Source organism: Rana temporaria, chromosome 3, assembly GCF_905171775.1.
Source record: "Rana temporaria chromosome 3, aRanTem1.1, whole genome shotgun sequence".
NCBI classification, from domain to species: Eukaryota; Metazoa; Chordata; class Amphibia; order Anura; family Ranidae; genus Rana; species Rana temporaria.
This window is the reverse complement of record NC_053491.1, coordinates 336,591,732-336,612,275: the sequence shown is the minus strand read 5'-3', so window position 1 is coordinate 336,612,275 and position 20,544 is coordinate 336,591,732. Positions and strand designations below refer to the sequence as shown.

General features: G+C 40.6%; 1 protein-coding gene and 1 long non-coding RNA gene across 6 annotated transcripts in view; one reads left to right on the top strand and one right to left on the bottom strand.

Moving 5' to 3' along the window:
- LOC120932581 overlaps window positions 1-18,674 on the top strand; it is a 40,214-nt gene extending 21,540 nt beyond the window's left edge. Inside the window, exon 3 of the long non-coding RNA XR_005748016.1 lies at window positions 17,976-18,674. This is a non-coding gene — a long non-coding RNA (uncharacterized LOC120932581). The remainder of the gene's footprint in view (window positions 1-17,975) is intronic.
- Window positions 1-20,544, bottom strand: part of EBF1 (EBF transcription factor 1) — a 449,855-nt gene that overhangs the window by 197,655 nt on the left and 231,656 nt on the right. The gene's annotated exons all lie outside the window — the stretch shown is intronic.

Below are 20,544 nucleotides of genomic sequence, written 5' to 3'. Positions count from 1 at the left end.
ATTATTAAAGTAAGGAATCATTTAAATATTTGTAAGCTTTCGGGTGGGTTAACCACATTTTCCATTTTCTATGATAGGGGATTATAGAATCATTCTTATAGGCTAATAATAGTTCTAATTGAGCTTGGATGTTTAATCTGGTGATGACCATTGATAGGTTTGGGGCGTCTACCATTTTTTTTTCTTAATAAATGCTTTAACCTTCGGCTTCTAATTGCTGGGAGGCATTTAGGTAATGTGTTCACTGTGATTGGCTGTCACAGTGGCCACATGACCGGAAAGTTCCCGATTGCAAGTATGCATTGGGAGCTTTTCGGTCTTTTTCGGTGACAGTACTGGAAGCACAGAGGGCGCACGCTCTCAGCACAGAAAACTGTTTACATAGGGCTGCATAAATACTGTACAGCCTCTCTGCGTTACAGCCCACCCACGAGAGGCCACATATCTGCATACCGTAGGCGGGAAAATATTAAAGTGGACCTAAACCTACATTTTCGAAAATTGCGAGCAGGCAGTTTGTAATTGCAGAATAGACATGTCATGTCTTTTCTGCAACTAATACAAACTTACCCTCCTCACAGCTTTCTCCCGAATGCACACTGAGCTGTGCTTGCTCAGCTAAACGTGAATTCCGGGCACATTTCGGCTTTACCGGAATGATTGACTCCCATGCACATGTGTGGGATGACATCATCCCCTGCCAGCCAATCAAGAGGTGGAAAACCCAGCACCCAGTAACATGGGATGTAACTGATGCATTGCTGGAATGTGGGGGTGAGTTTCTCTGGGGGTTTAGTTCCACTTTAAAGAAAGGGGAAATGTGCCAAACTGTTGTTTGCGAGGTGAGCTTTCCAAACCTGCCTGTCACTGCCAAATCCCAGGTCTGACTGGCTAAACTTCATGAACATTCCTTCAGCCAGTAGGGCAGGCTATAATAGCGATGAGCCTATAGGAATGTCAGAGGGCAGGCAAACATCCAACAAAAAGAGAATCAGTAAAGCACAGCAACCGTGCAATACTACTAAACAGGAAGCAGTGGCTCCATATAAAGTGCAAATATGGCTGCCCCTCATACATACAGATTTACAATTTAGGCATAGAGGTCATTTTGTAAAACATTAATAGCCCCATTTTCAGTGAGATGATCACATTCACATACTGTTCATGTGTAAAAGCTAACTATAAAAGGACTATACTTTCCCCTTCACTGTAATTTTATGGAGTATTAACTCACAAATGGCTGCCATTACCTTAAAATGCAGCCAGCTTGTTACAGTTTTCCATTTAGGCTCGTGTTTCTCCTCAAATGATTTTATTTCTATCTGTTATGCTTCCTGTGCCCTTTGACACTTTCAATACCACCATAAGAGTGCTTGGACCAACGACATAAGAGGCCCAGGGGAAATGAGTGACATTTACACATATTTGTATGTGCTACGCGTTGATAATGGCAAGCAGGGCTGCCTACATTGTAATAGGCCAAACTCATTCTCACAGAGAGAGAAAAAAAAAAACAAGACCTCAGCTGCTTTGCGTATTCCCTCAGGTACGGCACACAAGCTTGGAGAGGTTAACCTCCCTCAGGCAATAATTCACTGACTGTGCCCTAACAAACAGTCACTATTTGTATATGTAAATCCAGGCAGGCCTCACAAAATGGCTCCCATCAAGTCTGTTGCCACAAGTTCAGAGACTTTCCTAATTAGATACCTACACCCCAGTCCTGCTTGCTACCTAATTATAAAATTACATTGAGAATAGGCTCTTGCTAATTAGCGCTTATTATGGTGTTGCTGCAGCTCGGTATTTCATTATCTTTAACAGAAAAAAAAAAATTGCTTAAGGTCTGAGGATAAGAAAAAAAACAAACAAACAAACAAAAACAATATTCTGTTTATAATTGATCAATACGCATTAGAGATTATTAAAAGGTAAATTTGCAGCAAGCTGATGCTGCGTTTGATTAAAAAACTTGCTGTGTTTTAGTATATTTACTACATGCTTGCAGGGAGAAAGGTCTATAATTGGTATTCATTAGCTGTCTCTGATATGTATCTGTTGTGGCCCACCCTCCCTCACTCCTCTCCCCCTCCACTACCGACACCTCTTTCCCATCTTTTTTTATTTGGCTCATCTTTTTTTTTATATATATTTATTTATTTTTTTGCCAACGCCAACATCAAAGTCAAGAGCAAGAAGTTTTAATTAAATGACATTAATGAGGTCGTCGAAAATGATACTTCAGCAAGTTAACATGCTGTTAAATGTGTTTATTCTATAATGTCATCAAAGGTGAATGTTTTATGGCAGGAGATTCAAGTCATTAATAGCTTAATTTATATCAGAGGTGTAAATACTGTATATATAATACATACATATCAATACATATATATGAAGTATATACAGCATAGTAAATGTATAGATGCGGTATCAACACTAAATACAAAATAGATACATTAATGCTCCACACAAAATATCTAATCCAGAAACAGGTATAGTGGGCACTCAAAAGACTTCCTTAAACAAACAAGAACAATATAAACACTTTATTGCATTTCGATGTGTCACAGTCACAATTTAGGCAGGTACAAGGTAGCCTCCTTGCCAGTAGGTGGCTCTGTTGCCATTATGGTATGGTAAAGGTAGAATTTTAAACAGGTGTTAGCTTTCCTTTTAGCAGGGGTGTCCAAACTTTTTTCAAAGAGGGCCAGATTTGATGAAGTGAACATGCGTCAGGGCCGACCATTTTGCCCGACATTCTTTGAACCATTAAAATTCGGTCTAAGTGATTCGACCGAGCACCAATACACTACCCAACAAGAATTATCTTGCCTTTGAGGCTGTGTGTGGTGAAGAGATGAGCTTGGGTGTATTATTTGGATATATATATATATATATATATATATATATATATATATATATCTTTTTTGTGGCCCCCAACGAATCCCAGAGCGCCGTTCAGGACTAAGGATTAGCTTGGGCGTGTTATTTGGAGTTACTGTATTTATCGGCATATAAACACGCCCCTTCGCTTTAAAAGGGAAGTTTCAGGGGAAAAAAATGTAAATTTTAAATAAAGAACCTTAAAGCAAAATAAGGATCAGAGCCCATCTGCAGCCTCACCATTGCCATCAGTGCAGCCTCACCATTTCCATCAGTGCAGCTTCACCATTGCCATCAGTGCAGCCTGATCGATGCCCATCTGCAGTATCGGAAGGGACAGGGAGGGGGCGGGACGAGCACCAACAGATTACATACAGGAGAATCTCTTGCTTACTCGGTGGCCTCCTATGATAGAACAGTCGTCTATGGCAACCCAGGAGACCGGACTTCCTATTACAGATGCCACCGAGTAAACAGGAGATTCTTCTCTATGTACTCTGGCGGCACTCGTCCTGCCCCCTCTGAGGCAGAGCCAATAAATATGATACATATCTTTTGTGGCCCTGGGGGCCACAAAAAATATATATCCAAATCACCAGGGGAACCAACCATATTAAACTGGAACGCGGGCCACATTGGCCCTCAGGCCGGACTTTGGACATGCCTGCCTTTTAGAGAACACCCTCCTGTATTGATATCATGAGTGGATCTAGTGTGTACATAATACATGCTGTGGGTGGAGCCCAGGGGGAACAGGGTATGGAAGCTGGATAACCCTGGGGTTTCAAGCTGTAATCCTGAGTTGTAGCTACCATTAACAACCCCTTGGCAGGGATGAACTCTCAGGGTGAGTGGTACAGAACACGTTAGGACTAACTGTGAGTCCTGTAGCTTGGTGCGTATGGCTTTGGCAACACTAATGTGTGTGGGAACAGATAACCTGGGAGCAGATAACATCAAAGAATGTGCCCAGCTGGACAGGACTGGAGAGGGGACATTGTAAGAGTAGCAGTATGGTGTGTGGGTCCTGTGGCATGGCGTATGAAGGCCTTGGGCTCCATGACTAGCATGTAGTGCTTTCTAGAAGAAAGATAAGGAAAATGGCTTAAGAGGTGTTACTGCACTCTTTAGACTGCTGCATCACAAATGTGATTGCTGATGATATTCTGCCCTAAGGTTTTGACAGCATTTTGATCTATTAATTAAAGAAGTATCCTTTGTAGTAAAGTGCTCAAAAGGTATACGTTAGTGGACATTTCTTGGACCTATGGTCAGGGTTGTTGTAAGTGGGTCTATGGCTGGGAGAAACATATCCAAAATTGGTGGATTCAAAGACGAGTATGTGGGGTCTCGATCCAAGAAAAAGTATCTGCCAATTGCTGTCCAATCCAGGTCCCCTACACCTTTGGTGACACACAGTGCTCCCTAAATATCTTCTAAAGTGCCATCCTCACACCAGAACACCCCACCCTAAACACACTGTGGGCAACCAATCATGCAAACAAGTTGGTAAATAAGTATTTAAATATATGTGGTAAGAGACACGTCAAAGAACTGTGATAAGACAATGGAACATCAAACAGCTGGTTGAAAACAGGATGCTTACTTTTACATATCTTGCCATAAATGTGCACTTGGTTTTATAAACATTTTAATTATTTAATAATAATAAATAATGTGTTTCACCTTTTTTAATTATTTGTTAGATCTCAGTGCTGCATATCTCCTGCAACCACATAGGCCCCCCCATAGTGGGTGTTTAGCCTCAGTGCATGTGACTCTGGCGTTAACTGCGGGTGTTTTGGGCATTCATCCCTGGGTGCATACTTCCCTGAATCTTTGTACCGCTAGATGCACTGTGCAGCCACATCCAGCAGCAAACGCCTCTCCCAGAGTTTGACAGGCTGCCAGCAGAGGGGTTGGACAGTGCATTTGTACAATCTGCCTGCAGCAAAATGCTAGGGCCCCATGCCCCTGTAATTAGATGGCCAATGCAAATGAAGCCCTACTGTTTCCATGCACTCCAGTGGTGACTGCATGGCATTTCTCAGATTGGGTTTCCTAATGGTAGCAACAGTGAACCATGGCTGCATCATGTGTTTAGAAAAAGAAGCTTACAGTACCCATAAAAAGGCTTGTGCGGCAGGGACACAGCATTGCCAGCCAATAACAGCAAAGGCCTGAACAGAGCCTTTATGGCTGGATCACCAGGTATTATTTTAACTAAGGTTATAGATTTCAAGATATTGAAAATTATTTTGCAATGGCAATAACCAGCTTATATGACATTTTAGTGGTTGGGTACTATATATATATATATATATATATATATATATATATATATATATATATATATATATATATATATACACATATATATATATATACACATTAACTTATGTTAATTCAACTCTAAAATGATCTGTTGTATTCCTAAAGCTCCTCCATCTCCTCGAAAACCAAAGCCGACCGTTGTCTTGTAAATTAGCAGATTAAATGGGCCAAATGGTTTTTATCTGCTGTGTTCCTATTTAAATGTAAATAGAACTCAGTGCAGTCCTCCACCAGCGCTTGGAGGCCCGTCTGCACGTCGACACACAACACACACATCCTGAGGCCTAATGGCGAAATCACCAGTCACCATCGACAGACAGGACCAAGCCTGATCTTTGTAGAGAAAATAGGGCAGGAAAAGTGAGATAATATTTCTTCTCCGTACAACTGACTTGAATAGGTATATTGGACTCTTACCGCTGGCGGTTCCCATGGGACCATATGACCCAGAATTCTTAAGGCTGGGGAGGGAGGCGTATAATACTTGATACTTGCCACCTATTCAGCAGATTCTGTATTGTGGCTCAATGAAAGAAGCAGATACATACGGCTTTTTCTTGGGCAGACAAGACTCTTTTCTCTCTCCCCATTCAGGCCTAATCTGTCCTGTCCGGCCCTGGCTTTGATTGACAGCTGACATTCTGTCTGTGCGGAGACTGAAGCTAAGCCCTATGATGGTTATCAACATTGAAATGTTATGTCTGAAGATGTTTCAATTGAGCTTGTTGTCTCTTTTCTTTAGCTTTTTTGGGCCTTATTTACGTAACTGAGACCTTTGTGATAGAAAAGATGTGAGCTAACATATATATATAGTGTTGTTTGTGATACAGTAGATGTCACTTCTATAGGTTTTCAGTTAATCCCATTGGGAAAATATTACAGTTCAGCATTGTTTGGGGAAAAGCTTAAAGAAGCATACCTACAACAAAGTAGTCACATTGTATGTATTGTGTGAAAGAGCTAGGAAAAGCATTCCCACTATGTGTAAAAACACCCAGGTTTGTATGGAGATTGAGATATTTAATGTTTATGCAATTTTACTGAGCTCACTGCTGCTTTATGTCAGCTGCCTTTTAAGAAAGCAACACAATCAATGACATCATTGGTTTTTATTCTGAATGCTGAACAGGAAGCCAGTTGTGTGTCAGAATATACTGCTCATTTCATTGTTCTATTTTTTAAAAAGTTTTATGCTCTGATGATCTTCTTCGGTGTATATAATTCCATACTTCAATGTTATTATGTGCATTTTATTAAATGCTTGCATGCAGGCCTGCAGAGCATTGCAACCGTGATTAGTGCATCGCAAGTGCATTGCATAAGCTCCATACAGAGCTTGTGTTATGGGGATGGAGGAAAAAAACAATGGACTATAAGCACAGTGATATCACCACATTTGTGTTCCATTGCAACCTACGAGTCCCTCTGCTGTGGTGTGATTCTGGATCTGTAAATGGATGACGTGGCTTACTAGATTAAAAAGAAATAGATAGATTTCAGGAAGAAGCACCTCGCTAACCAGATTAATGGTGGGGGAGGGGGCGGGCAGCGGTGGGAGGGTGGGGACTGGAGAATGTGACCAAGTGACCCTTAAATATGGATGTAGAGAAAGGAAAACCCCCCAAAAATGCGGGACTGTTATAGGCAGTACGGACAAATGCCTTTGTGGGCACCTGGCCGTCAAACTTATATGAGTTTGTTGGATATCCCATTCCAAAACCCACCAATTATAAAGGCCTTTAATCTTCACTTTCCACAAGACTGTCTGTATGAATTTGTGCTCATTCAGCCAAAAGGAGCATTTGTGAAGTCAGTTACTGATGTTGGACAATAAGGCTTGGTTCACACCTACAGATGTGGCCAAGCACGGGTGCATTTCTGCACGTTGTGTGTAAGGCAGCCTATTCATTTCAATGAGCTGTCCTACACATGCGAAACACAGAAAAAAATTCAGACTCTTTTCTAAAAACAGAGAGCACCATGCGGTTTGGCATGCGTGGAAACAAGTCGCATTTTCAGATGCGTGGGGGTGCCATTAACAATTAAGCCACATCTGTGCATCTGCCAAATGACAGTGCGTTTCTCTGCATGTCGGGAAATCAGGCAATTTTGCATGTGTTCCTGACACTCAAACCTGGTTTGTAATCAGCATGGCATTCATCCTCAGGTCTGTTCAGTAGGGTAGAGATCAGGGCTCTGTACAGGCCACTCAAGTTCTCCCAAACAAACCCATCAAACCATGTCTTTATGGAGCTGAATTTGTGTACAGGGGCACAAGGTTGGAAGACCACAATTGTCTAAAAAGTCCCTGTATGTAGTAACATTGACAATATCCTTAACTGGAAACACCTGAACTCAATCATTTAGAGGGGTGTCCATCGGATCCTGGGTAGTACTTGTGATTTACTGGGACTGCTTTGAAAAAAGTCTCAACATTCTACAGTATATCCTGTAACATAATTTACTAAACTGTTATCCCTGTCTGTAAAGTACCCCAAAAACTAGAAAAGCAACATTTTTTTTTATATAATGTAAAAAAGTGTCTTTGAAGAATTTCTGAATTTTCTAAATCCACCCTTGAATCTCTGGAATCAGCAGCTCGCTGCAATTAGCGAGTTATTAATGAATAATTAATTACAGATACCATAGCCTGGAGAGGATTTTTTTTCTTATCCCTCTGCAAGTGAATAATTTAAACAGTAAATATTACAAAGGGATGTGCATTCTATGACTTATTACTGCACATTCTGAAGTTTTACGAGGAAAAAAATCATTCTTTTCTTGGCATCTCAAGTATATATGAAAAGTTTGTGAAGTAATTAAAATAAATCACTTTGGTTCTAAGTGTTAGAAAAATCTGTAGGGAGGGAAACACAAAGGATGGCAGTGCTGATCTGAAAATGCTATTTGCACAGCTGCCTTTGGGCTCTATACTGACACGGAACAGGCACACATCAAGTAAAGTCAGAGGAAAGTAAGAATCAGGGAATCAGTATAATTATCCTTACCCTATGCTCTAAGCACAGCATAAGCATATCATTTTAGAGAAACTGTAGAACAAATATTTTTATCTATAAAAGTACAAACAGCAATACCAGATTTCACCACAAAGTGGTGCTATGGGGACAGAGTGATTTTGCAGCTCTCCAAGGGGAGGTAATAACCCGAAGGTATAATTAATGTCTGAGGACCCCTTTAAAACAGATACAGGGATCCACCACTAATGTCAGACATACAGTCCTTGGTTATGCAGCAGAATTCAAATTGCAGGACAATATTTTGCTAAGCGTTTGTGGATACCTGACCACACCTTTATGAGCTTGTTGCTTTTTAGGCAACAGTAGTACAAGTAGTCATGGTAGATACAAAATATATAATAGTTTAATAATAACAGGACGGTATCAAACAACGTTCAGTAAACGTATATAGTACAAAGGTTTAAAAACAACACATTAATGGGGTGTATTGGAAAAAAGGTGAAGAGTCCACAATATAAATACTGGGCCCAACGCGTTTCGGGTTTCCTTCTTCAGGGACCGAAGTATGTGTGGAGTCAGAAAGTGTAACAGACAACTTTTCTAGAAAACAAGTAAGAAGGATTGGAAATGCAAGATGCAAATAAATGTTTTTGTTATAGAGTGATTTGTAAGCACGGTTGCTGCTCAATGCAAGCAGGGGTTTGTATATACAGTATCTTTGTGTACAGGTATGCTCAGCCATAAAATTAAAGGGACAGCAATCTAAGAAGATGTTGTATTAAAAGGATATTATAATTATGCAAGAATGGGGACACGTGGGCCAAAAGGTCCAGGGGCAAAAAGGAAAAAACAGGGGCACGAAAAATGTCCACTGTGTGATCCCTGCCCCTGTTATAGGCGCAGGTATAGACCCATGGTCAAAGACACCAAAAGGTGCATGGGGACCAGGTCAAAAAAGCCGTCTCCCATGGAAGGAGGACAGACGGCTTACGTGCGCCCAGCTAAGGAGTGACAATAAGGGAGATGCCAGTCAAGCCAAAATGCGCTTCGAACGCGAATCCCCAGGGGGTGTACTGAGGGATGAATGGGCATGGTGATAAATACAGGGAAAATCCAGTATGTATTACTGACATGGGCAAATGACAGAGTGGAGAAGGGGGTAATGAAAGGAGACAATCGGTGACATAAGGTCGTCCCGATTGCGATGTCCTTTTAAGGGGTGTGCTGAGCCGTTGAAACTTCTCGGGTGGTATGATTTTTTCTTATCTGTACCAGTTTAATGTTTTTCATCTGTATGTTATTATTTTCAACACATTGTCATTTATTTGTTTTCTAGAAAAGTTGTCTGTTACACTTTCTGACTCCACACATACTTCGGTCCCTGAAGAAGGAAACCCGAAACGCGTTGGGCCCAGTATTTATATTGTGGACTCTTCACCTTTTTTCCAATACACCCCATTAATGTGTTGTTTTTAAACCTTTGTACTATATACGTTTACTGAACGTTGTTTGATACCGTCCTGTTATTATTAAACTATTATATATTTTGTATCTACCATGACTACTTGTACTACTGTTGCCTAAAAAGCCCCACCCTGGGGGATCCTCCATTTTTTTCTGTTCATCAGGGGTGTCGGCAACTATTTGAGACCAAACCATAATAGATGTTCTATTCATATTTATGAGCTTGTTGGACATCTTATTCCAAAACCAAGGGCATTAATGTGGGTTGTCTAATCCCCATCTCCTTTGTGGCCGGGTACCTGTATTCACTCTTTTGGGAAGGCTTTACACAATATTTAGGAGTGTGCCCATTCAGCCATAAGGACAATTGTGAGCCCAGGTACTGATGTTGGATAAAAAGACCTGCCTCGCAAATGCTGTTACAATTCATTGCAAAGGTTTTCAGTAGAGCTGAGGTCAGGGCTCTTTGCATGCCACTCAAGTTCCTCCACACCAAACAATATCTTTATGGCACTGGCTTTGTGCAAAGGGGCATACGAACAGACAAATGTCTTCCCCAAACTGTTGCCATGAGGCTGGAAGCGCACATTTGTCTCCAATGTCTTAGTATACTGTAGTATTAACAGTACCTTTCACTGGAAACACCTGACCCCAAAAATGTATAGGGACATCCACATCCTTTTGGACATATGGTGTACTTGTCCATTGTGCCAGTTTGTATATAACAAAGTTTGAGAGATCCATGCAAAAACAGCCTACTTATAAACCAATACTTGCTACATCATATTGTGCAGCACTGCGGCTTTTATGATTTTTATTGTAACTACTAATAAGTATGCATTGAACCTGTCAGGAGTATCCAGTAGGGGGTGCTTTTACTTCTTCTGTTGGTGTCAGGTTCAGGTCAGAGTGCACTGGGAAGGATCAAGGAGTCAGATGCTGTAATTATTGGCTGGAGCCATTAATGTCTTGCAGACGCCAGTCCTCATACTGTCACTGATAGCTGTGACAGCGAATAACTTCCAGGATTTTCATTTAGACTAAGGGTCTGTTTCATGCATAAAAAATGTGTTTCTATCTACAAAAAATGTGCTTGCCAGGTCACCTCCTATTATATGTTACATTTGTATGCATTTGCAAATGATCCTAACTGATGTAATTTATTTTGCTTTTAAGAACAAATTTTACATTATTTGGGTGGTCACATACGGAATGCCTTATCAGAAATAATGAGCATAACGTTTTTGGTGACTTGTGAGCGGCACAAATTTCTAACACACTTCTTGTCCAGTAATCCCATAAAAGCATATTGCTAAAGCCCACTGTCGACTGACATCACAGAAATACTTCAAGCTCTGGAAGGATCCCAACCATATTGTTGGAAACCACCCAAAACCCTGATTGATAGCTGACTCCGGCTAGCAGAGCTTGCCAGCTGTGCCCACCCCTACTCGAGCCTGGCACTCCAGTGAGTGCTGGAGGGGCAGAGTAGTAAGCGGTGACTACCTCAGCTTAGAGCTGACCAAGAACTGAGCGATCAGCAGTCATTTATTTGCTTACTTCTTGTGCTTAGAGCCAGTGGGGGACAGCTGCAGCAGCAGATGCTGCTGCAGCATGGAGGTGAGTATGTATGTTTTTATTTTCTTAGTATCAGATCGATTAGGGGAAGGGTCAAAAGTCTTGTCTGTTTCCACACTGGCCAATTTCACCTTTTATGTTGTCCTGGGTGACACCAGTAACTGGTACTGAAAATAAATAATGGAAATTCCCAACAGAACAACAGACAACACACAAATTGACATAACTTTTAACCACTCATCACTCTGTAGGCAGATGCAGTCAGCTGTCTCCACTGCAGGTGGTGCTCAAATGCAGCATGAATGCAAAGGGGAGTAAGTCACGAGAAACGTGGTTCCTCTATGGTTTCCTGAGTCACTGGAGCAGCGATCCTGATTGGATGCCGGACACCCATGTGACTCTGTTCACATGGGTGTCCAGAACTCTTAGGTGTGGCAGGTTCTTTTTAAGACCCTGGCCCCTGGTTTTGACACACTTTTTTTGTGAGTGGACAGGATAGGGACAGGTTACCTGTCTGTCAAGTGTCTAGCTGTAGGGAGAGGTCCCTGACGAGTAGGGACAGATTAGGGATATGTAATCCTTCTGTGGAAAGTTCCCCTTTGGGTTCGGACTGCCCAGGCTGCATTCCCCCCTCAGAGACAAATGCTATGGGTGCATCTGAATCCATTGTGAGTGTTTCCCTGGTGTGGTGCTCTCTCTCTGGGTTATCTGTTCAGTTTTCTTCAACACAACAGTCCTTTCTACAACCTCTGACTGTCGTCACATCTCGCACCTTGCTACACTTACCCACAACTCTACTAAAACAAAGTGTTTCTAAGGCTGTTTGTGTTAAATAGCCCTCATTTTCTGTTCCAGCTCACCAAAATAGGAAGTGAGAGGAAATCTCCCCAAATGGGACCAGATGGAAACTAAGACGTGATTACAAGTGAAGGAAGAGCCTACCTATGATAGTAGAGACTTGAACAAATGTTGAGAAACTATCAAAGTTTCTTCAAAATGATAAATAAATGACTACCTGATATATAAGCAGCTGAACAATAGTGTAAATAGGTTTAAAAAAATAAATAAATAAGAGAAAACACTATGAGGTTTTGTTAATAAAGTATTCGTACAAGATTCGCCCGTCACATTTAAAATCAAAGAAGATTTGCTCATCATCAGCATCAGAATATAAAATAACTGAGAAATTCCAACTACAAACAAGTTTCACACGTCAAATTTAAATTCAAACAAGATTTCTCTATCAGTAGAAGTACACAACATAAAAAGTGAGATTCCAATTACTAATATGATTGGTCCATTACATTTAAATTCAGACAAGATTTATCCAACAGCATCTGTATACAACATAATAGAGGGATTCCAATTGCAAACAACATTCACCCGTCACATTTAAATTCAAACAAGATTCCCCCATCAGCAACAGTATACAACATAAAAGTGAAATTCCAATTGCAAATAAGATTAGTCCATCACAGTTAAATTCAAACAAGATGCTCCCATCAGCATCAGTATACAATGTAATAGAGAGATTCCAATTGCAACCAAGATTCACCTGGCCGTCACATATAAATTCAAACCGGATTCTGCCATCAGCATCAATGCACAACATAATAGAGAGATTTCAATTGCAAACAAGATTCACCCATCACATTTTAATGCAAACAAGTATTGTTCATAAGCATCAGCATACAACAAAAAACATTTCAGTTACAAACAAGATTCACCCAGCAACAAATTTAAATTCAAATTATATTTGACCATCAGTATACAACATATTAGAGAAGTTCTAATTACAAATATAATTTGCCTGCCACATTTAAATTCAAACAGGTTTAGCCCATCGGTGTATAACATACCAGAGAGATTCACCCATCACATTCAAATTAAAACAAAATGACCCTATCACTATACAACTTGAGAGATTCCAATTACAAACAAATTCACCCATTACATTTCAATGCAAACAAGATCCCCCCCTTCAGCATCAGTATACAACATATTAGAGAGATTTCAACTGTGAACCAGATTCACCCATCACATTTCAATTCAAGCAAGATTCCCCCATCAGTATCAGTATAAAACATACTAGAGAGATTCCAGTTGCAAACTAGATTCGCCTTCGCGCATCAGGATACAACATAACAATTTTTAATTACAAACAAGTTTCGCTCTTCAAATTTAATCTCAAACAACATTTGGCCATCAGTATCAGTATTCAACATAATAGAGAGGTTCTAATTATAAACATAATTTACCCATCGCATTTAAATTTAAACAAGATTCACCCATCAGAATCAATATACAACAATGAGATTTTTAAATACAAACAAGGTTCACCCATCACATTTAAAAATCAAACAAGATCTGCCCATCAGCCGCTGCATTACATAAAGAGTGAATGCACTGAAAACAATAGCTGAATGCTATAAAATATAGACGGTAAGCAAGCATTTATAAACAAACCCCTATATATATAAGGGATCAGGTAGTATTTCTGGCTATGTTTTAACTAAGCTCTCAGCGTGCTGTTTTGGGTATAGCTATTTTGTATTTGCAATAGGCAAAATGCACACTTCTGCTAAATTTATTTTAAGGGCCATCTACTTTCAGAGGAAGTGCGTTCAGCTCAGGAAGACACCTGAGAGGGTGACTGTTGGCTTGTGCAGCCATGTATGAGCTGTTAAACAAGGCTTTTTACATTGATAGGTGGCACATCTGGGGATCCCTTCAGCCAATCCATCTGTCCCTGCACCAGTAAACAGACAGCCTGTGAAGCGTGGAGTAAAACATCCATCACAGACCTTTCCTATCACCGCAACAAGCATTTTGCTGCCACAAACCCAGCTCAGGGTGTCTGCATTCAATTTGCATGGGTTAATAATAGGTCCTGTGGCAGCTCTTGTCAATTTTTCTCTTTCTGTGGAAATACAGCCAGGTCATGTTTTACTTGTTTAAATGGGAGACCTCCAGGGAGAGGAGCTGCTGCCATTGGTCTACTTCCATTTGATGTCTGAAAGGACTCTAGCTGCCTTGACATAATGGTGGCCATTTTGTAAAGCTAAGTATTATTCAGTAGGATGCAACCCATGAATTCATTGGAAACAGATGGTGTAGCAAATTCTTTTTGTGTCCAGGATTCATGTAAGGCAATGGTTTCCAGTGCAGCTGTATTCTTTTCGGTGCTGCAACCTAGCATGTTAGACAATAAACTGGCATTTAAAATTATTACCTTCTTAATTTCCAGAACTTAAAGCATTAGTGAAATATATATATATATATATATATATATATATATATATATATATATATATATATATATATATTTATTTTTGTCAGTTGTTGGATTGGAAGGAACACTCATTTGGTTCTACAGGGTTGCTCTGTTGTTGGCCACACCAGCAAGGTGCTACTCTGTCGCTGCCTCCTTCTTAGTAAGCAAGATTCTGTGGCTTTTTGGCCATTGAAGGAGTGATGACATAGCTGCCGATGAGGGTTCTATTTAGAAATCTTATTGTAAGTAAATTGCTAAAGTAACATGGTCCCCAAGTGGAACCAGAAAAGGGCAAGAAAAAAAAGCCCTTGTAAAGAATTTCCAAACTTTTAAATTAGAACTTTATAGGCACCAAGTAACAATGTCTTAGTCATTTAAAAAGCAAGGTGCACATTCTGGATTCGTGGATTTTGAAAAGTTCTTGTTTTTAGTCTTCTGGTGACTTTATTTTTGTTGCCCCTTTTCAGTACCTTCAGGACAACCTGTTTGTGAACTGATACCATACTTTGGTAACAAACAATCTCTTCTTTCTCTGGAGGCTGTTAAATGCTTCCAGTATTGACCAGAAGCACATGTGATAACGCGCATTACTACATAGGCGTAAGCATGAACAAACTCTAAATCACACACAGTGTATTAAGATATTTCATTCATCCTATCTGAATCCTCTGTCACTGTTACAGTTGTGCCAAAAGCTTTTTGCAGATGGGATTGGTTAAATGCTTGCTTTAACCCTTTCCCTTTCATGGTGGCCAAAGTCATAAACAAAAATACAAGTGAGTCCTGTGCTGTCCCAAAATACATGACCTGGCACACCTGGCTTTGTGGCAGGAAAGGAGTTAATGAGCCCCACTATAGGTTGTGGGCCTGCCTTGCAAGAGAAGTGAAAGTTGACTTCTGTGTTGCACAGATGCAAATAGAATTTTCCACTTGATTACACATCATTCTCTCCGGGGTTGTGAGGCTTAATGGCAACCGGCTGAGCCTGGGTGGGTGAGTTTCAGTGTCTGGATTATATAAATTTAATCTGTGGCAAAGAAAGTGTTAGGTGTAATCCCCCTTGCAAAATGAAAAGCCTAACCATGGTAGATAACATGGTCAAGAATCACATTATTAGTATTATAAATGGACAGGAGGATAATATCAGATCAGTTATGGACAGTCTACTGCTGGCTACCTGTACCAGAACTACCCAGAGTTTACCTGCCAGTCCAATCTGAAAATGAACTATATACTATAATTTAACCCTAGGGCTATCCTTTGTTGTTTTTGCTGACATGGATATAATGAAAAATGGAAGGTCTGGAGTATTTACCTTTCCTGATCAATAAAACTCCAGGATCCCTTCAGTGCTGGTCACAATACCAAAAGCCTAAGTGTTTGGTAATATGATCTCTGCTAAAGGGGATGACCAGCCAATCTAAACTCTAATCTTTGGGAAAAGGAAAAGAGTACAACTTTTTTACCAGGGGTCGAAATTTTAAGAGGCAGAACTTTAGTTCTAGGTGGACAAAAACTGTGAGCTAAACAAAAATTATATTTATTGCCCGCCCCCTGGAGCTAAGCCTCATCACATTGGCCCATCTGTCAAGTGTCAGGCCTCGTACACACGGCCGTGGAACTCGACGTGCCAAACACATCGAGTTCCTCGGCGAGTTCAGCCCTGAAGCCGCCGAGGAGCTCGGCGGGCCAAGTTCTCCCATAGAACAACGAGAAAATAGAGAACATGTTCTCTATTTTCTCGACGAGTTCCTCGGCGGCTCCATCGGGCTGAAAGTGTACACACGACAGAGTTTCTCGGCAGAATCCGGCTCTGACCGAGTTTCTCGCTGAATTCTGCCGAGAAACTCTGTCGTGTGTACGAGGCCTGAGAGAGACAAGTGGTGGACCTTAGATCCAGGGGTCTGGCTTAGCTCTGGCACCAAAACATAAACAGGATCAGAAGGGTGCACCAAAAAGTTTTTATGGTGCAATAACAGTAGTAGTAGGCAGTGAGCGTTATAAGTTGGAGTTAGTAGTAAAAAGGTAATGAAAGAATTTGACTAACATTGATGAAAGGGTGGTCTCAAAGATCTTTCAGCATGCAGGAAAGTCTCTTAAATATAACATTACAAAATCTCCCCACTTAATATTAATAAAGGATAGTGTTGAGCGGAATACGCCATATTCGATTTCGCGATATATCACGAATATATAGCCGAATATTCGTGAAATATTCGCTAAAATCGAATATTCGTGATATTTAAAAAAAATAAAAAATTGCGAAATTTCGCTAATGCGAATTTATTGCGAACATTTTGCGAATTTTTTTTTTTTTCTGATTGGCTCTGATGCAAAAGAAGGGCGGAGAAAGTATTCTCGAATATTCGGAAATCGAATATTCGGAATATTTTATCAAAAAAAAAATGTTGTGAAATATTTTGACAACTGTGGTAGGAGAACTCTGATTGGCTCTGATGCAAAAGAAGGGTGGAGAAAGTATTTGCGAATATTCGGAAATCGAATATTCGCGAATACTTTCTCCACCCTTTTTTTGCATCAGAGCCAATCAGAGTTGTCAAAATCTCGCAATCAATTTCGCATTCGCATTAGCGAAATTTCGAAAAAATATCACCAATATTCGATTTCCGAATATTCGCGAATACTTTCTCTGCCCTTCTTTTGCATCAGAGCCAATCAGAGTTCTCCTACCACAGTTGTCAAAATATTTCACAAATTTTTTTTTTTTATAAAATATTCTTCTTTTGCATCAGAGCCAATCAGAAAAAATAAAATAAAAAAATAAAAAATTCGCAAAATGTTCGCAATAAATTCGCATTAGCGGAATTTCGCAATTTTTTTTTTTATATTCGGAATAGCGAATATTGGCCGCGAAATTCGAGATATTCGCGAATACTCGAATATGCCATATTCGAGCCGAATATTCGCAATACGAATATTCGTGAGCAACACTAATAAAGGATACAGATGGATAAGGAAAACATACCTTTCCCATGTAATCCATGTAATTCCAAACCCTCTGCTTCTGTTCACATGACCAGTGCTTTGGTATTGGTCACACATTCTGCTCAGACAAGAGTAGCCAATAAGCAAACTTGTCCAAACACCGATCTTCCCCTTTGGAAGAGACCACATGACCGTTGTCACCATATACCTCATGTGACCAATACAGAAGGTGATTGGAATTACTGGCATTTAAGGAGAAAGTTAGATTTTATTGATCTATCTGTGCCATTTGTTATTAATGCCCTGTGATGGGGGAGTTGTTTTTTATAAGGCAATGTTTTGTTCATTGAGAGAATCTTTGTAAAATGACCAGTTGTTAAAGGCATGGGTGTATTTATGATACATTAATCCAAAATTTCTAAATTCTGCTTGAGTGGAATCCAGCCTATTTATTCATACAAAGAGAAGCTTATTTACTGTTTATTGACCATTTCCAATCATTCCTCTCCTTTTCTCAGTTTTCCAGGATTGCCCTTCCAAATGACCTTTTTGTTTGTCAAAGAAACCACCGGCACAACAGCCTACCCAGCTGGCTGCAGACCAGGCTGGGATGTTCGTAAGTATCAGTATCCTGCTAATTTCTCTCCCAGCCTCGTCTCCTCCTCTCCTATCTCTCTACAAGCAAAAGAAGAATTAACAAAGCCCGGGGAAGGGATTTGTTTGTTTGTGTCGCACATCTGTGCCAGCGATCAGACCTGTTAACCATCCTTTCAAGCAAGCCCGCAGAATGCCAGTTGTGACAGATTTGAAGTAATGTTGATGGTGCCCTGGGACTTGATAGAAGTAATTTGATAAAGTCAGCAGCAGCTTGCGGGGCGGAGACAGCAAAAGGAGATAAACAACACTGTCAGAAGCTCGGCCCGTCAATGCCCGAAAACACAATAGGACCCCGCAACGATCCAATACCGGAACGCAAATGTGACAACTAGAGCCGCTTTGCCATGCTTGCACTAAAGGAAATATTTCATTATTAACGACACACGTCAAGAGACTGCATGGTTTGTTGACCTGGGGACAAAAGTTAAGTGACAAATTAAAAAAAAAATCAAGGCAGAAAGCTGCTTGTCACAGGTGGGCTGACATATATGCACATGATTATAACTTTATTTAAAATACAGTACATGTCCCATGGGGTAATAAACAGATTTTAAATGAGAGCAGCTTGTATGAATTAGAAGATGTTTGGTATAGATGCACATACCATGTGTTAACGGAATCATGATGCTATTCTGAATTTATTATGTATTGAGAGAAATATGGAGGCTGTTGCTGACCTTTTTATCAATAATACCAATTGCCTGGACAGCTGCATTGCTACAGGGGTATGGTCTTCATGCCCACTCCTGGTTGGTAATTTCTCTCCCATTCTCGATGCTACCTTACTACTCCACGCTGAACCTACCATAAGGAAGAGCTTGTCCATGACATGTGTTCAAGTGATTTGATGTCACACGACCAAATGTAGGTGCAGCGGCAGTAAATACTCAGTCCAGTTGGAGAAAACAGAATTTGTATTAATGGTAAAGTTCTTTAATTTACAACAAGCCTGGCAGGGAGGCAACCCAGCAGGAACATTCCAGAATGTAACAGCGTTCTGTAGCAAAGCAGGTCTCAGATGTGCTGACAGCATCTGTCTTGAGGAGTTCGAACCATAATGAAGAGGTCTTAAAGTGGATGTAAACCCAAACATTTTGTTTGATGTCACAATGTAGAGAATATGATTTCCTATCATCTGTGCCCAGTCTTGCCACACAGAGTTAATCCAGCGCTGAGCAATCCTCTTTTTATTGTTCAGTGAAATAAAACAGACTTCCAGATAAAGACCAAAGTCCTGGCTTGAGTGACAGGTTATTTACATATCTCGTGCACTAGCTTGCAGACAAGCACAGCTTCTTGTCTATGTATATTCTGATGGCTGTTTACACTGAACTGTAGATCACCCCATATTTTGAAAACATTTAATCAAAACACAGGAAAGAGAGCCAATCCTGGGAGAGCTGGACGGGAGAGGAGAGGAGGAGAGGGGGATGTGAATTGTGCACTTTACAGAAGCTGTGCTTGTCTGCAAGCTAGTGCATGAGATATGTAAAAAACCTGTCACTCAAGCAAGGACTTTGGTCTTTATCTTGAAGTCTGTTTTATTTCACTGAACAATAAAAAGAGGATTGCTCAGCGCTGGATTAACTCTGTGTGGCAAGACTGGGCACAGATGATAGGAAATCGTATTCTCTACATTTTGACATCAACAAAATAAATACATTTTTTGGGGTTTACATCCACTTTAAGGAAGGATGGCATGTGCCTATCCTTTTCCTACTTGTCTGGAAACTCTCCCTAATGCTATACACTGTCCCTGGCAGATGGGTGACCTGTCTTTTCACTACCCATTCGCAAAATGCGTGCCAAGCCTGGGAGCCAGGGCTTTAAATAGGCTCTGCCTGACCCAAGATGACTGCCAGAGTCACATGTGGCAGCAGCATCCAATTGGATAGCTTTCCCAGTAACTCAGGGAACCGCAGAGGAACCATGTTCCTCTTGACTTCCCCTCCAATTGCAATGACGCTGCGGTCAAGTGTCAACCACAGTGGAGAAAATAGTCTGCACCTGCCTACACACTGTCTAGAATTATGGCTCCCCCTGTGATCCCAGTTCCTATGCCACTGTGTCTGGCTGTACTGCTGATATAATTTGCTTTAATGCATTTTGTGCAGACACACATTGAAGGTCTTCAATTGCCATAGGCGAGTGTGGGCTTTTGGTGTGTGGAAGGAAGGGGTTGATGCCTTCAAAGTATTCCCTTTCCCAGTTTATTCAATGCTATAAACTGTATATGTCCCAGGTTGGGATCTTTTACCGTATAAAGTTAGAGACCATACTATGCAGAGATGCTGTGACATCTACTTGCATTAGCCCATATAAAAATGTATTTGTTTTGTGCTGACTAACTGGAAAGTGTGCTGGAGGATTTTTATATTGTTACTGCTGATCTGCTAATCACTGATCCACAAGTAAGCTGATGAGGAGGTG